At 33.9% G+C, this 18,722-nt stretch overlaps 1 long non-coding RNA gene across 1 annotated transcript; it reads right to left on the bottom strand.

The window, feature by feature from the left end:
• Positions 1–472: 472 nt before the first annotated feature.
• LOC149136526 (uncharacterized) lies at positions 473–12,529 on the bottom strand. The gene is made up of 2 exons (XR_016241038.1): positions 11,646–12,529; positions 473–3,743 (listed from the first exon to the last, which is right to left on the bottom strand). It is a non-coding gene; the product is annotated as an uncharacterized LOC149136526 (long non-coding RNA).
• Positions 12,530–18,722: the final 6,193 nt, after the last annotated feature.

Raw genomic sequence — 18,722 nt, 5'->3', positions numbered from 1 at the left:
ATATGTACTGTATATATATATATATATATATATATATATATATATATATATATATATATATATATATAATACATATATAATATATATGTGCATATATATATATACACATACACACACACACACACATTTTCTATATTAACATATATATTTTTTGTATTTCACGTATTTTAATATGCTTTGTATATTGATCTAACTTGCTTATCCCTACATTTACTTATATACATATATGTTTATACATACATACATACATATATATATGTGTTTAGGTATATATATAAATATATATGTATATATATATATATATATATATATATATATATATATATAATGAAAGTAAAAATATATATATTCCAGATGCTTGGTCTTCCTCTTTTGAAAAGCCGCTCGAACTTATAAAAGGAGCGATATGCACACAGGCGAATAAATAAGTGCAGAACAAGGCAAAAGAAAATAATAGTACTCGAATACCAAAGGTAGTGCAATATACTTTTTATTAAAGTTGCATAATTATCATAGAACTGTTACTCAGAGTTCCACGTTCACATTCCTGTTCGTCGGACAGTTGTGATGAATACTGAATTAAAATCACGATTGGTTTTCAATTATATACATGTGTGTGTGTGTGTGTGCGTAGATGTGAGTATGCATGTGTGTATTGCGTGTGCGTTTGTGTTCCTGTGTGTGTGTGTTGTGTGTCTTTGTCTTTGTGTTTGTCGTTCACTACAACTTGACAATCGGTGTTGTTGAGTTTATGTCCCCGTAACTTTAGCTGTTCGGTAAAAGAATTGAATAACATCAGACGTAAAAAAAATAAGTACTGGGTTAGATTCATTCGGCTAAAAATTCTCCAAGGCGGTACCCCAGTATGGCCGCAGTCTAATGACTGAAACAAACAAAAGATAAAGGATATAAGCTATATGCATTTATGAGTTGTAAGTTTGTCAGGTGGTAGTTAATTCATTGTGTTCTTCCCACATCAAAAGGGTTGCCACTTCTATTCTAGTTTTGCGCATTTCTTTTATATATGGTGTATTGTTCTGCTGCAGATTCGTCCATTTTTTTTCTCGTCTGTTTTATGTCTCATACATTCATCTTTCCCTTTTCTAACAAATATATTCTCTGTTAATAGTACATCTCCCACAGCATACTAATGTAAATTTAACTATGATGTTTCTCGTCTCTTCTTCCTTTCTCTCCCTATACCTCTTCATCTCTGTTTTTTTTCCTATCCTCTTTCTTCCATCCTTCCTTCCCTTCATTCGTTCATTCATTCATTCATTCGTTCTTTCTTTCGTTCTTTCGTTCTCTCTTTCTTTTAATATATTTTCCTCCTCAGTCGTACATTTCTCATAATTTTCTGTTTCCTTTTGTTTTTCCATTTCTTTTTCTCTTCTGATATCTTTATTTGTTTCGGCTCAGCCACTTTGCTTTTATTGTTTTTAGTTTACGCTTTCGCCATTGTAAATCATATATATTAATTGGAATATTATTTTTTGTACGTTTTGTTCTGACGAAATATTTGTAACTGCTTTAACCAGGAAGAATTTTGCAAAATTAATTGCGACATATCCTTTTATGTAAACAGTGATTAGTCAATATTCAGTTATACATCTGAGAGAGAAAGAGATAGAGTAAAAAGCAATGCGTGAAAAGTGGAACGGGAAGTTGAAGAGATTAAAAGAAACTGAAGTAAAAAAGTTTTTTCTGCATCTCTTCTCAACTGCTTCTACCTCTTTCCTTTACTACTACTTCTACTACTACTACTACTACTACTACTACTACTACTACTACTACTACTACTACTACTACATTAAAACTGTTAGTGTCTTTTCTATTTCATTCTTAACTCATTTTTGTGTCATTTCATAAAGGGTGCCGGACTTATTTTTGTTGTAATAGCTTATCTCGGAAAGCATCTGGACACCTGTGCTACATGTGATAAAATTGATTGCGAAATGTCGACGTTGTTCCAAGAGAAGCGAATAAATATTCGCATTTTTTATATAACTGGATTAGAGTTAAATAAATCCGATACTCTAGACACTTTGATGTATCAGACAGAAAAAAATATATTCACAAAAGCTATGAGTATGTATATTACTGTTGTCATTATTCTTCTCCAAATCAGCCTCCATTGAATAGATCTATAAACAAAGATTTTCGATTGAGGAGCTCACGGTCGATCTTTCAAATTGAATTTACTGCGGCTTACCTAATAAATTGCCGTGTTATTAAGACAGGTGAGTGTTATTAGAAGACATTTTTGATATTATTTCTCGTATATCGCTTACAAGGCCAAGTGCTGGCTCGAAAGCACAGGAGTTAATATCATGCATGGTTTTAAGGCGGCGTGGAGCAGAATTGTTTGAATAGCGGACAAAATGTTTAACAGCACTTCGTTCGATTTTACGTTCTGAGTTGAAATTCCCCCGCGGTCGAATTTGCCTTTCATCAATTTAGGATCGATAAAATAAGTATCAGTTAAGCACTGGGGTCGATGTAATCCACCTCCTCGGAATTGCTGGCCTTGTGCCAAAAGTTGAAAGCACATCATGAATCGTTTTGGTCTCATCGTGTTACGGTCGGAGTAGATCGCTGAATTGAAACGATTGTTTCCTTTGAAACTTCTCGATTTATAAAACACCTCTGACATATTTTATGAGTTTCTAATTTATTTTAGCTCAGTTCAAATAGGTCAGCTGTAAGTACTGACCTGTGCACACATACCTATGTTGTGGTAATACAAATATAGTAGACGTGCTCTCTTTCACGCTAACATTTCATCTGATTTCTCTTTCATCTTTAATGATTAATAAGGTTAAGCAACAGTACGTGCTTATCGATTGGGTTGTTTGAATTGTTAGAACCAATATAATGTTCTATATTCGCATATGTTCAACATTACAGAGATGAATGCTTATTTCTTCGCTTGGTTCACATTAGAATAATAATATAAATATATGTTTAATATCAGTGTTTATTATCAACAACAATTTCTTTCTTTACAGTAGTAGTTGAACATATTGTGGCTATATTGCTAATTCTTTGAGATTACTCCTGTAAAAATTATTTGATGCAGATGAACAAAAACAAAAATTAAAAATAACAGACTTCAACTTGTAATTCATAATCATTATAATATGAAAATATTTCTATAAATATCTACTTACTATACATCCAGTGATTATGACAAATTTTATTTATTTTATATTGTTCTGAGACAGGAAAAACCGAGCAGGAAATCATTATTCTTCCCCTTAATTATGTTGTCAAAAGCCTTAACTATACAGACTTCATTTTATTAGAGTGAAGAACTGTAGTTGTGAAGAATTTATGTATTTCCTAAATGAGTGAACTGCGTGATGAACTACAAATTATACTTTACAACCACAAAATACCTAACCAAATACGTATAAACATATGAAATACAAAATTGACGAAAGATTTCAATTTTTGTAAATGTCTTCAATTAAATAATCTCATCTGTATATAAATTTCGGAGCAAATTTCGTTAGAAATCCATCATGCTTTTAATGAAAGACGAAGAGTGTCACTGGGTGTAGTGATAAGCGAAAACAGTGATTGGATGCTGTTAGTAAAAAGGAGAAGAACAAATATCCGGGAATAACTACAATAATTTATAATCACAGAAACTCACACACATGTACGTATGAATTCTAAAATTTGTTGGTTGAATGAGATGGAGATGATGGTCGCATTGGCAGGAAAGCAGCAACAGCAAACTGCATAAAACAAAGAGAAGAGGAAAAGGAATGTGTCAGCAGAGATGGAGTGGTAAAAGTGGAAGAGAGGAGAAAAAGTACAATATTAATATTTTATTTCGTAATAAATACAAGCAAACAAACGTGTACATGGTATTCCAAAGTTTATGAAGATTTCATAGAATTTTAGAAAAGAGACTACCGCATTGAAACACGCTTATTCTGCTTATAGACGAAAGATGTGTCGAGAAAATAAGAAACTTATATATTTGCCTGATATACATATATACTAACACACACATATACATACTAACACGCATAATATGTATATATGTGCGTATGTGAGTCGGTGTCTGTTTGATGTACTATAATAATTGTATTAGAAGTGGTAGGAAGACAAGGGAGTATGCCTAGTCAGGGTGAAATTTAGAAGTGTATACTTTAAAAAATCCCAAATGACTTGACGCTTATCTTAGGCGAAATAACTTCCGTCTTCGAATAAAGAAAAATATTGAATGTGGATATTAATATTCATAAATTTCAACATCACAGAAGTTATTCACATATCAATTATCCCGATTAACTTTAACAAAGGAATTCTTCTCCGTTGTATGTTCAGGGGTACTAATTCTTTAGGTAATTTTAATAAATCAATATTTCTTAAAAAATCTACAATATCCCTTGTATTGTATTGACGTGTGGAGGTGCAATGGCTCAGTGGTTAGGGCAGCGGATTCGCGATCATAGGATCACGGTTTCGATTCCCAGACCGGGCGTTGTGTGTGTTTATTGAGCGAAAACGCCAAAAGCTCCACGAGGCTCCAGCAGGGGATGATGGCGAACCCTGCTGTACTCTTTCACCACAACTTTCTCTCACTCTTACTTCCTGTTTCTGTTGTGCCTGTAATTCAAAGAGTCAGCCTTGTCACACTGTGTCACGCTGAATATCTCCGAGAACTACGTTAAGGGTACACGTGTCTGTGGAGTGCTCAGCCACTTGCACGTTAATTTCACGAGCAAGCTGTTCCGTTGATCGGATCAACTGGAACCCTCGACGTCGTAAGCGACGGAGTGCCAACAACAATGTATTGACGTACATATATCGTTCAAACGCTTGCCACAAAGCCGCTCTGAGTTATCTATCGCTGAACAATTTTGTTTAAATTATGAAAGTTACTTTATTCATAAATTTGTTTCTATGTTTTTAGAGCAACTGTCATTCGGGTGACATCTTTTGAGGTCGAAACACATGACCACAACTGTCCATTTCAGACAATAAACCTTTTTCTTAAATGACATATCAACTTCGAAGAATTTTTGATTCTTGAGATTATCCCAGTTGACAAATGGCTTCAATTGCTATTTACCATTTGCGTCACATCCACTAGAGCGGAAATATGTATAGTAAACCAGGAGTTTATGTTGCATTATACTTGATATACCTGTATTTGTTGGTGTTGTTCATATACATGCCACTAAAAGTTTTTGTTATGACTATAAGCTCATTTTTGCTTACATTACGTAAACTATAATATATATATATATATATATATATATATATATATATATATGTACACACACAGAGAAATGTATGTGTGAACGTGCACATGCATGTGTATGTGTGTGTATGTATGTGTGTGTGTGTGTGTGTGTGTGTGTGTGTGCTAAAGAAATCTATGTTTCTCATTTCTCAAACAAACGATCAAGCAAGATTTAATGGTTAATAAAACAAGGTTTAACGACTTCAGGATTAGCGCATTATTTATTCAATAAATTTCATTATAAACGAAATAACTGACATTCTTTCCGCCTTTACAATTTTCAGTATCCATTATGCGAAAGGTTTTATAAGCCTCTGCTCATTAAAATGCTTTTGAAATTACTGTCTCGTTCGTACATACATACGTCCATACATACATACATACATACATACATACATTCCAATATATATATATATATATATATATATATATATATATATATATATATATATATATATATATATATATATAATAATACAAAAATATATATGCATGTATACACACATATATGTATATACTTTCATCTACATGTGTATATAGATGCATATCAGGGTACAGGACGTTAGAACAATGAACTACAGACAACGGAACGAACACATAGGAAAACAGAAATTATTCATCTGCTGCCTCTATTCTAACTCGACGTTTCGAAGATAATATATATATATATATATATGTATATATCGATACGCACATAAATATTTGTGTGGGTGTATATGTGTGTATAAATGTATTTTGATATGTACATGTACACCCATTCGTCCTTTGGGCTTTTAATGTTGTAATTTGCCTATAGTCATTAATAGTTTTTACCGATCTTTTCTTTCGTAGATACGAAATATTTCTCAGCTTTCTTTATATCATCGACTATTTCCCTGCTATTAAAATCATTAATGCATATTTCCGTAATCATGGAAATAGATGCTTTTGATTAATTATGCAAATTACATTATTAACTAAATTAATTATATTTCTGATTAATATGTCATTGCCATACATCCTGCATATGTCATTTTAAATGAATTTGAACCTGCCTCAAAAAAATGGAAAGGATAATTGAAGAGCTATCTTAAATGAATTATAAGATGAATGAAAGAAAAATTAACATGATTTTTTAATATATTTCAATTATCATGTAATAAGTCATTTGGCTTTTGAGACAAGGTTATGAAAACATTTAACTGCCTCATTGAAAACTTAGCAAAAGTCATCAAATTCGTATATAATAAATATCATTATCTATAAAATGAATTTCAGTTGCTATGCATACTTCACCTTCGTTTACAAGTTGCTGGCACACACGCATAGATAGTTATAGTTTAATTTCTCTGTCAGTTGTAATAATGCAAGAAAATAAATAAATAAAAAATAAAACAACTACGAAACAAATTGGTTTCGATATTTTTACATGGTGTTTAGAAAATATATATGAAATATTCCTAAATATATATCACTAAATAAAATGCCTTAAGAATTTTATAAAATAAAATATACCAATAGAACATTTATAATTCATATAATTTTATATCCACTTGTATTTAGTGTTCTCTCTCTAAATTCTAATATTTCTTGTCTATATTTCTAAATTCAATATCGTCATTTAATTCTGCACCTACCACTTTGATACCGATACTAATTATCCTATTTATTAATAATTCATGAAGAATTGCAAATGTTTTAACGCTTCTTACGTAGTTATACTGACGAGATGCTAATACTGGATGCCAATAAATATAATCTTGCGATATTTCACTCAATATCGAAGAAAATTCACGACTAAAGTCTATCGAATTAAATGTGAAACCACCATTAATTTTCTTACTTTGAATATTGATCATTCGTAGCGATTGACTCACCAAAGAGTTGTATTAAACAAGGCTAATGGCATTATGGTTAATCTTCCTTTATATAATAGCCATACGTCTAGCTGCATATCTGTCTTCTTCTACATCTCTGTATTCATATATTCATTTTTGTAATATGAATGTATGGTTATTGACATCAAAAGAACATCGTTATGATATTCTTGTAGAAAAGTGTCTGGAGACTACACATTATCCCTTTACTAATCAACTTAACGTTCGTTCAACCGGAATTCTAGTTGTAACCACTCAATCTTCCTCTCTTTCATTATGCAAACTTGCATATATTCTGCATTAAATTATCCCACCAATTCGTGCACTTCGACTGAGCACAATAAAATTTAGAGGAAATGTGACTATAAATTCCAGAAGATGGGACTATCGTGGATTGCGTAGCACAGGTCTACTCGATCAGAGATTTGTTGGAGTTACAAAACGATAACAAACACTACCTAAAAATATGAGCAGATTACGGCTTCAGCACAATAATCAATTTTTCTCTTATTTCGTTTTTTTAAATATTGTCAATGTTTAATTAAACTAGTAACTTATACAAAACGAGTTGTTTATAAGAACAACTGTCACACCCCATTGATTAGTTATTTTAATACAGTTTTGAAGAAGTGCATTGCGATTTGGGAAAAATTAATGTTTTAATTTTATTTACATTTTCATTTTCACGTTAGTTTTCTTTATTCTTTAATGCAACAATTCTCTAAAATGTGCAGAGTAATATTTAAGAAAATAAATGTAATTTATTGTGTTGTATCCAAAGAATGTTTATTTAGTAAATGTGATTTGTCAACAGACAGCAACTTTAAGTAGATTTCTCTTTAAAAATTTTCAAGAAATGGATAATTATTAATTAAAAGAATCCCTTCTTGAGAAGTAGTTAACATGACCTTTGAAGTCATCAAAAATTTCCAAACAAAAGATAGTTCAAAATATTGTCACTAAAAGAGAGATGCCGAATATCGCAGGTTGAAATATTTTCATCTCACAAAGTTCTGTCATGCTTTGTATTAATTTGTATTAAAATCGATCAAATCAAACATGATCTATCCTAGAATGTTGAAGTTAACAAGCGATTACATGTTTACAGAAACAACGCTTAGTTTTAACTATAAATGCAATATGCTATGCACAAGCCAATGTCTTACAGAAATTCAGCAGTTATTTTCAATTTCGTAACAAAATTTCTCATCTGTAATTCCCCTCTCACACAACTGATATTGTTATACCATATTCCTCTGATGTGTGTGTGTGTGTGTGTGTGTGTGTGTGTGTGTTATTTCTTTGACTACCCACAATGGGCTATACACAGAGGGGACAAACAAGGACAGACAAACGGATTAAGTCGATTATACCGACCCCAATGCGTAACTGGTACTTATTTAATCGACCCCGAAAGGATGAAAGGCAAAGTCGACCTCGGCGGAATTTGAACTCAGAACGTAGCGGCAGACGAAATACCGCTAAGCATTTCGCCCGGCGTGCTAAAGTTTCTGCCAGCTCGTGTGTGTGTGTGTGTGTGTGTGTGTGTGTGTGTGTGTGTGTGTGTGTGTGTGTGTGTGTGTGTGTGTGTGTGTGTAAACTTCAGTTCAAACTTCAAGCGTCTGTAAACTACAGTTCAATTTGGAGTACAAATATTATAAACGAAGCAGTCTAAATTTTTTCTCTGTGAGACAAATTTCTCATCTCACTTTTGAAACCCGTTTTGTTGTCTAGGTTACGAACTGCTCTCCATCTCCACACACGTAGTAGCTGACCTTCGTATCATTCTCTCGTATCGTTCAGCAAAGATGATTTTCTTTTCTCGTGGTTGTTTTCTTATTCCACGTTTACCTACTGTCTCTACCGTTCGTTTAACTCATCCGATTACCACAAGTAAAGTTATCATTTTTTCGCCTTGCATTAAATATATCAATGTCAGGCCCCGTTTATAAGAATCCATCCTTCCTAATGAATATACAATTGCTCCTGACTCATACCTACTTCATGCACTGATACTGACAGCGCAAAATGGTCGGAACTCCAACATTTCTTTACGAACTACTACTAACTGCGAATATATTGTTTAGAAACCAACGTAAATGAACTAAAATGACGAAAAACAACATACCCTTTTTTCTTTTACGAAGACAGATTACTCCAACCTGTTGCCTTTAAGTGCTTTACTGTCAGTTGTGAATCAAACTGAGCAAATGTTTGACTAGAACATCGTTAAGCTTGGAAGTTCTCTCGTCTTTTGTTCCTTCTCTCACCAAAATCTTTTCAATGAATAGGAATCTGGTAGCAGCATTCCAGCTAAAATATTTTACATTGACACTTCAACTCCAATCACACGATCGACTTAGGGATTAAGCAACAACACAAAGTCAGATTGTACTTCCTCTATAGACATTTACTCTTCTTAAATGCTTCAATGTAAATTTGCCAACCAAGTTTCTTTCAAATCAGACACAATTACAATGCATATGAAAAGTGTTTTCTAAACGTGTAACTTAATATCTGAAGTCACCACAAGTATTTGGCTTCACAATATCTAATATATATATATATCTAATATACAGATGGCCACAATACAAAAGAATGTCACAGGAAGGCAAGAATATTCTTTTGGAGTAAAAGAATATTTCAGCTCTGAGTAGTTATCCGACTTCTACAAAATTCAAGTAAGATAAATAAGAAAAAGTGCTGCTCACATATAGGGCAACGCTGTTTATAGACACACTGAGACCTTTGGTTCGCATTCAATAGGAGATAAATTCTAATGATTGCTAAACAATGCATATTCTCTTCATCCTGTCCCAAACAATACTTGCATACCTCTTCCCTGCTTCCAGTGCTGTCTCGCCTCATTGTTTCTGTATTTACCCATTTCTTTCTTATCAGAAATACAACCATCTAGAATTATCCCTCTGAATATTATCCTATTAGTATAAACGTGCAAGTTTTCAAACTGAACAAAAAACTCATGAACCGTAGCTGTTTTTAGTATACTGAAAATATAAAGGAAACGCCAACTCCTGTATTTATTAATCTGTAATGAATATAAATGATATTATGCCTTAATTTATCAGTGATATTGTTGAATTACTTTCTGTTTACACCATACTTTCTAACAGCTACATATACGATGAGAAACACTTTTTTTCTGTAAAATCAATTCATTTTACTTTACAAGGCAAATGTAGAGAACATCAATAGTATTACGAGAATAAAAGTGCTGATTCCTTATAACAAAAGGAAAATTAAATACCCAGTAATAGAAAATAACCAAATATCTAACCCGAAGATATTGGAATATTGGGATTTTGGAGTACGTTTCAGCTTTAAGTTACACATTAACTTCTACTAAATGAATGAGACTATGGGAAGCACATATGAATGCTTACTGAACAACTTTTACTCCTACACTACTGCTTCATTTCAATGTACTATTACACTTCAACGCAAATGCATCATACTAGCTTGTCTTTCTCCCACAAAGGAAATCGGCGTTCGTCACGACCGATTATCGCATATGTAACTTTCTCTTTTTCTGTAAAATCCTATTCAATAAAAATAGGAACAAAAGCAATTGTGTTTCACCTGTTTAGTCAAAATATATTTCTTTTCATATTTGCTTTGGCGATTATTTAATAAAAGCACGGATCCTGCTATCTAATATATAACGGCGTTCTTCAAAAGATTTCACAAAATGTTCTGAGATTGCTTGATATCGATATCGGTTGTTCTCCTTTGCGATTCCTTATTTACGAAGTTGGTAACGCATAACCTAGACCGTTATTTTTTTCCCTCTTCTATTTGCTTTTATAGTTTGTCAATCATTAGCTACTTAGAACTTATATTGATATGGCTGTCTGTCGACTGCCACTTTAATATTTGTCTCTTCTAATTTAGTTGATATTTTAAACACAACAGTAGATTTTGAAATAGTAGAGAAAATTGACCATGTCACTGCAAGTTGACTAAGTAACCCACCAAGACGACAATGTTGCTAATATATACACTAGTGACGTGTTTCTGTTATGGAGGAGGTACTTAAGTTTAAATGTTCTGGACATTTTGAGAGTTGTTTTTACTATGTGTTACGCTGCACGCGACCCTCCGATACCACCACGGGTTCTTACACAAACAGCCCGCAGTTTGCTGGCCCAGAGAAACTCGTGTGCGCCAACGCTCAGTAAATCAGAAGCCCACCAGGGAACAAATGAAGAAGCGAAACGAAGCCAGGAGAGCCGCAAAAAAACCCCCACAAAACGTTGCGTAAAAGTAATTTTTCTTAAACATTCAACAACAACGACAGTTCTTTTTGTTTCTTTCGTTCCTTTAAAAACACATTTAACAACACAAAGTTCTTTTCTTTTTTTTCTTTTCAAACGTTTAACATCACAAAGTTCGTTTTCTTCTAAAACGTTTAACAACACAGTTCTTTTCCTTTTCTCTTTCTTTTCTTTAAAAAACACATTTAACAACACAAAGCTCGTTTTCTTTTAAAGCATAAAAACATTTACCGGCAACAAAGTTCTTTTCTTTTACATCTGCAACTTCAGTAACCTGGCTAGCCGCAGTATCCCATTACCACAACTTGCCAGTTCGCTACAGCTGTCCGTGTCTCTCGGTCCGTCTATCTCTCTCTGCCCATGTTTGTCTCTGCTCGTCTCTCTGTCCTGTCTGCCTCTGTTCGTCTCTGCCCGTCTCTGTCTGACCGCGTTCGTTTCTGTCTGTCTCTCTATCCGACTGCGTTCGTAACATGAAAAATCTGAAAGATTCGAAACACTGAGCCCTCGGCAAATTATACCAACTTGGATTTCTAATCAATGATATAATTCTCCATAATCATTTTAATAAAAACAAAATCAATGTCTGTCCTAAAAAAATATGAAAGAAACAATAAATAAATAAATAAATAAATAAATAAACGGGGAAATCTTATGAAGTTCTGAATAGAAAGAAGTATCTTCAACATTTTCTATAATTATTTAACAGATTATTTAAACCAATCGCAGTAGTTGGTGGCATCGCGCATGATGATGCGTAAATAATTCTAAACAAATAAAGAAAAGTATTTAAGAATATTTTAGATCAATTCCTTACCTAAACTTTTTGTGGGAAATTTCTCAAGCCAACTTGAAATCCATAAAAATATAATAGTTCAAATATCGGCGAAATGAACATTACAGAAAATCACCGAATAAAATCACTGATAGAATGGATGAATACCTTTTTCAGTTTATTTTTAGAATATGTTTTAATGAAAATCTGAAGCATAAACACATTTGGACTTAAAAATATTTAAATCATTGACATATTAATAGTATTGATTTTACTTTCTGGTAATGCTCATCAAATGAATGGAATGTTAGTAAAAAAATACTTTTAGTTGAGCAGTAATTGAGCTTTTTAACCCACGACACTTCTAAATGTAGTTAATTTCAATTTATTCTAACTAAAGCTTGAAGTTACATAGAATTTTGACCAATAAATTGTAGTTATCCGCAACAATAAAACTTATCTGCTTAGAGCGAATAATGTGCAAAGAATTCCATTTATTGCTTCATGCAAAATCAATACGGTGAAAAAAATAAATATTTCATTGAAAGCACCAGTGTGATAAATATATTCAATCTTTTCAAGGTTGAAGATGAGAAGTATGTGCCAATGTATGATCAATCTTATTAATTCAGTGTGAAAGATATCAGGTTTAGCTTTAAACCGTTCCCAAAGGCATTAACGTTAATAAAATTATTCCAAACGACACTAAAAGTGGGCCGTGGATTCGCTTCGTTGCAAGCTTATGCTCTGTTATATAGCTCCACAGTGTGTGTGGAATTATTAATTATATCACTTTACATTTGTGCATACATACATTAATACATACAATTATAAATATACATACATAGACCTGTAAGCTCTCACGTGTACATAAGGTATATAAATATATGTGTATGTGTGAGTGTTATATATATATATATATATATGTGTGTGTGTGTGTGTGTGTGTGTGTCTGTGTGTATATATATACATACATGTATATATATGTATTTATATATATATATATATATATATATATATATATATATGTATATACACAAAGTATACACACACACACACACACACACACACACACACATATACATACATACACACACACATGTATACACATAAGCGTTTCGTCGTGTGAACTCTGCTACATAGCGATGTAAAAGTATGACCCACAGCACGTCACATTATGTCCTTTATCCTGAAAGTGTATATTACAAAATGCGTAAACTCCATTATTTATGTGCAGCTTACTACATAATTAAATTTTATTTGTAAACATATATTTTGATTTCAATAAAGTTACCACCGTCAATTCCTGCGTTTGATATTTGATAAAAAAAAAAAATCCTTAAATAGATAGCCTTTATCAAACTTGCTTACCTCCCATTCCACAGATATCATCTGTACAATTTTATGACAGCTAATGGCGCGAGAGTTGTCCAACGTTTTCATATACCAGTAAACTCTCAACTTGAGAGCTTAGACAAACACAATATTTTTACATTTAACGTCGGGAAATTCTTTAACTGTTTGTGGTATAAACCCTGTGTGCTCATTCATTATTTTATCTGTTAGATCATACCTTTTTGTGTATCGTGAAAATCTCATCATGCCATACTATATTGCCTCTGTGACATCCCATTGTTCAATATAGCGCTTAAAATGGTTCTTTGATAATGGCAACTTAGGCACCAAATCCCCTGCTCTCATAAGCAATGAGGCAACCTAAGCCCTTTCAACTGTACAACGTGTTAGTCGCTACATAAATGAGCCATAACCTCTTCACACATAAACATTTAATGAAGCCCTCGGAGCCGTTAAATATAATCACTTTTACACCACCCGCTTTCTATTATCATCAGTTTACTTATATAATACTGCCAGATCTATGTCCCATTGTGTAGGGCCATACTCCAAGAAAAGAAAATACTTGAGCTGTGTTGATATTCTGGCCAACATGAAAGTCCAAATAATACAGTAATTCGAGCGCTTTTTTAATGGATCATTATAATATCGTTGCTACACAAACAAATATCGAAGACTCCCTACAAAATATGGCTATTTTACTGATTCCTAAAGATTCACGCACAAACACGTTTCAGCCACCACGTGGTGGCTGAAACATGTTTGTGTGTGAATCCGATTCGGCCCAGGTTACTGACCTGGTGGGTCTCTTCCTTCTTTCACAGATTAATCAGCACTTCCAAACCTTTACGGATGTCTCTACAGGGATGACGCATTCACTACGGCCACGCTTTATCACGACCTTTTGTCGAGTGCATTAGAGAAACTCTCCATAGATTCTTTAAAAATTATAACCTAAATATTTATTTTGAAAATAACACCAAACTTGCCAATTTCTTAGACGTTACTCTTGACTTAAATGCAAACATTTATTACCCTTTCCATAAACCCAATCAACTACTATAATATATCCTTTTCTACTCAAGGAACAAGGCCGGAAATTTTGGGGGAGGGGACCATTCGATTAAATTGACCATTGTACGAAACTGGTACTTAATTTACCGACCCCGAAAGAATGAAAGGCAAAGTCGACATCGGTGGTATTTAAACCCAGGACGTAAAGACAGACGAAATACCGCTAAGCATTTCGCCCGGCGTGTTAACGTTTCTGCCAGCTCGTCGCCTTATCACTATAATATATCAACGTTTCACCCATTCACCTTGCACTACCCTTAATAGCATAGCCACGGCATCTCTATCGGAATCTCTATCTTATCCACTAATGGAAACATCTTTAACAATCACGCCCCGTATTACAACCATGCTCTCTATATCAATATTTTCTGCGAAAGATCTCTGATATTCCCAACACTAAACATTAAACTAAAATTGCATTTCTCTTTCCGGGTACTAATCTTGGAGCCACCAGACCTTCCACTCACCCAAACTCCATTAATCTTGAAAATACTCTCGAGGCATCGTAATCGCTGGCCCCACGGGCCACATCGAAGCTATAATGATCTTACGCTTAATAAATCATCTATTAAAATCTCCTATTCCACCGCACCCAGTTTAAGATCCATAATTGCCTCCTCTAATAGACGCAAATTTCAACGCCTGTCCTCGGAGCCTACGATCTATCCCAATGCATCTCACCCCAGACCCACGTAGTTGCAATAATGTAACCCTTAGGTACCCCAGCCGACTCAATAATATAAGTCTTAATCATGTTACTGCCCATAATGTTACCGATATGACCACATATACTAGCGGCTACACCCCCTCCCAATCCAACACTGGAACTGATAGCAACTCACATTCTTCTTTGCTGGTAACGGAGCATACGAACCTGATTTTCTCAACGATCAATTGCAAACCCAGTGCAGGCAGGAAAATCTGCTAATTTCGGACATCTTAACTATGCCCATTTGAAGGTTTCTATCTACGCAAAAATGTAGTCTACAAATACCGAGTAGTAACACCAACCTCCCACTAAGCAAGGTCTACATTGGTGGCACTATTAATTTCAAACGCCACTACCGAGCACACACGAACTCTTTCTCCAATCCAACTTCTAAATTATCTACCTCTTTAGCAACTTATATACATAAACTCAAATTTCAAAACATTTTCTGTACCCTATCCCCAGTGAGGATGCCCGCACAACACTAGCTTCAGCGTTCGTAAACTGTGCTTAAAGAAATCACTCATCCTTCACAACCACAACTCCTCATTGCTTAATAAATTCTCGGATGTAAACCTTTCATGTGAACGAAGATTCTAGTCATTGTTTGCCTATTTTGTTAAATCTATATAATTTCCTAATTACGATTGACTTTAATTACAATTAACTATAAGTTACAACTTGATTGTACTAGTAACACATCCCTTCCACTGATACTAGCATTTCTAATAATCATTCCTCCTTAAGATTACCTTTGCGCATTATTCTTACCCAGCATCTCCTTACAACCACCCGATTCCTTGAATTCTTTCTCCATCTTCTACTAGAACCTCCTCAACCAAAAAACACTCAGCCCTAACTAGTACTGCTTTCGCTACCAACCTGTCCATCCCTCTCTCCCTCTCTATCCAAATCCCTCTATTTATTCTCATACACTTATATATACTCCTGTATGTTCCCCCAAGCCACCAACCCACCTCCATCCTCCGATTTCTCTCTTCAATTAAAGCCACTTGGCACTACCTACTACTGCCTTCTCTATCAACCTATCCCCCTCTTTCTCACTCTGTCCACCTCCCTCTACTTACTCTCAGGAATTTCAACCATATTTCATGGTCTGCTACCACAACAGCTCCTTTATAGGATCCAGTTAACTCAAGACATCATCAGGACGAACCGCATCCGGTTTCAGCCCCTACTCCTCTACCGTATTTGGTCAGTTATACTTACACTTGACAGCTGTTTTGATGGGAATGTTCCACCAGTATTCCTTGTGCTGGTATTTGTGTATGTATTCAATAACAGGAAGATTTTCTATATCTATTCCAGGACAGTCTTTTTTCGAAAGGCATTGTATATTGATTGTTTTTGCAACAACGTTATGTCGCATAGGTAGGTAATATGTTGAAATTTTGGGGCAGCTACTAATCATAAGTCTTCCACATAAATATGTCATAATCTACATTTATGATTGCATCTTGGAACTCCGAGGGTTTCACTATCTCTTTTGTTGATTAGGCATATAGTAGCAATCTCCTGTTCTTGAGTTGCCAATGCATATGGTGTGATGTAATGGTCACCAGTCCAATAGAGTATACTCTTCATGTCAATGTTACTATTTTCTTCAAGTCTACGAGAACCATACGCATGCATGGTCATTTTTTTCTTTTTGGTATTCTGAGAGTTTCACTCCAAGGTTTCTTTGAGGTGTGCTAGTCCGGTTGACTTGGTGTTGTATGGGAAGCCATCAGAAAGTACTTCCGGAGAAGCTTACTTCCAGAATGTAGATATTGTTTTCTTCACTTTTCAGCACTAAGTTAACGTATTTATTTTTGCTGCTGTTGTTTAGCAAGTACTGTGTGAGAAAGACTATGCAACATTCGAAGGCTGTTTGCATTAATCTCAAGCCCCTACTTCTTGTATGTATGTATGTATTTGATGAGGCCGTCTTCCCTGCTGCATATAAGTTTTGTTTCTTTATTTCGGTAGAAATTTTACGTAAGCGTATGCAATCAGATTTGACAGTTTGACAGCCATACAAATATACGGGTAATTGGATACCTTTTTGAGTATCGAAACTGTTATTTCAGCATGTGCAAGAGGCTTCACAACCGCTAATGAGCCAAGGTATTACAATCGGGACAAATTTGTGTTAAGGAAACCACTACTAAATTATTTCCTTAAAAACGCATCTTCGTTATGCCATTGCAAAGCATCAATTTGCAGTCTTCGTAAACCAACATAATGAAACCAGTACATATATGTACAAAGGCTGGGGCTTTACAACCTTCACCACTGGTCTGTTTATTGAAATCTCTAATATGTTTTATCATTATAACCATTAGTTGGAAATTTTCTCATGACCCAACTGAATTATGCCATTGGATAGTCTTTTTATGATCTCATTGCAGTGGAATATTTCATTACAAACACAACTAATCTGTTCATGTATTTGTTTTGCAAGATACCTGATGTGAAATTTTGTGTTGAGACAGATATTGTTACATTTCAGGTTGTTCTTTTTTTTCTTTACCAAATAGCCACATGTACCAAATACTTGGTCTTCCCTTCAGCTTTATTATTATTCTCGTCCTTTTCTTAAACAAGACAGGAGGAGATACGTGGGATGGAATAATAAGTTAAGAACGAGTATATAGTGCGTGTAGTTATTTGGCAAAAGAATTACCATCCCGACATATAACAATATATCATTACAACCATAACAGAAGTCTTTCATTGTAATCGACAGAGATGTCACTATTGCAACCACTCAAATTTCAGTTCAACTATTTACATTTTCTCGTTACAGTGAACACTCATCTGGATAGCTGTATCAATACAGCTACTACTGAGCTGTAAGATTACAAGCACCGCTAAACTATTTCAATAACTTCAGCTGACTTTTGTCATTGGAACTACTGATCTGTGTCATTTTAACATGGTTTACTAGAAATGCTGAAATATCATTTCAGCCATCGCTGAATTGTTTTCATTACGTATATTCATATTTCTCTGCTTTACGATCTTCGATTTTCTAATAAATCTTTAACATTTATGAAATATTTGAAAGTTATTTCTCTGTTTATTTATTTGTTTTGGGGCAACGACATGTGATACATATACACATGCAAACATACATAGAAAGAGAAAGGATGAGAGAGAGAGAGAGAGAGAGAGAGAGAGAGAGAGAGAGAGAGAGAGAGAGAGAGAGAGAATTAAACCAAACAAAAATACAATAAAGAAACCGAGATAAGTTCCTGATCATAAATACTAATTTGGGATTTCACAGAACTTGAAAAAAAAAAAAGGAAAGCAGCGGAAGATTGAAAGCTACAAGGAAAAATAATATATATATATATATATATATATATATATATATATATATATATATATATAT

Source organism: Octopus bimaculoides, chromosome 3 (genome assembly GCF_046866305.1).
Source record: "Octopus bimaculoides isolate indiv1 chromosome 3, ASM4686630v1, whole genome shotgun sequence".
NCBI lineage: Eukaryota > Metazoa > Mollusca > Cephalopoda > Octopoda > Octopodidae > Octopus > Octopus bimaculoides.
The sequence above is the reverse complement of the archived record's forward strand: the minus strand, read 5'-3'. Positions and strand labels throughout refer to the sequence as shown.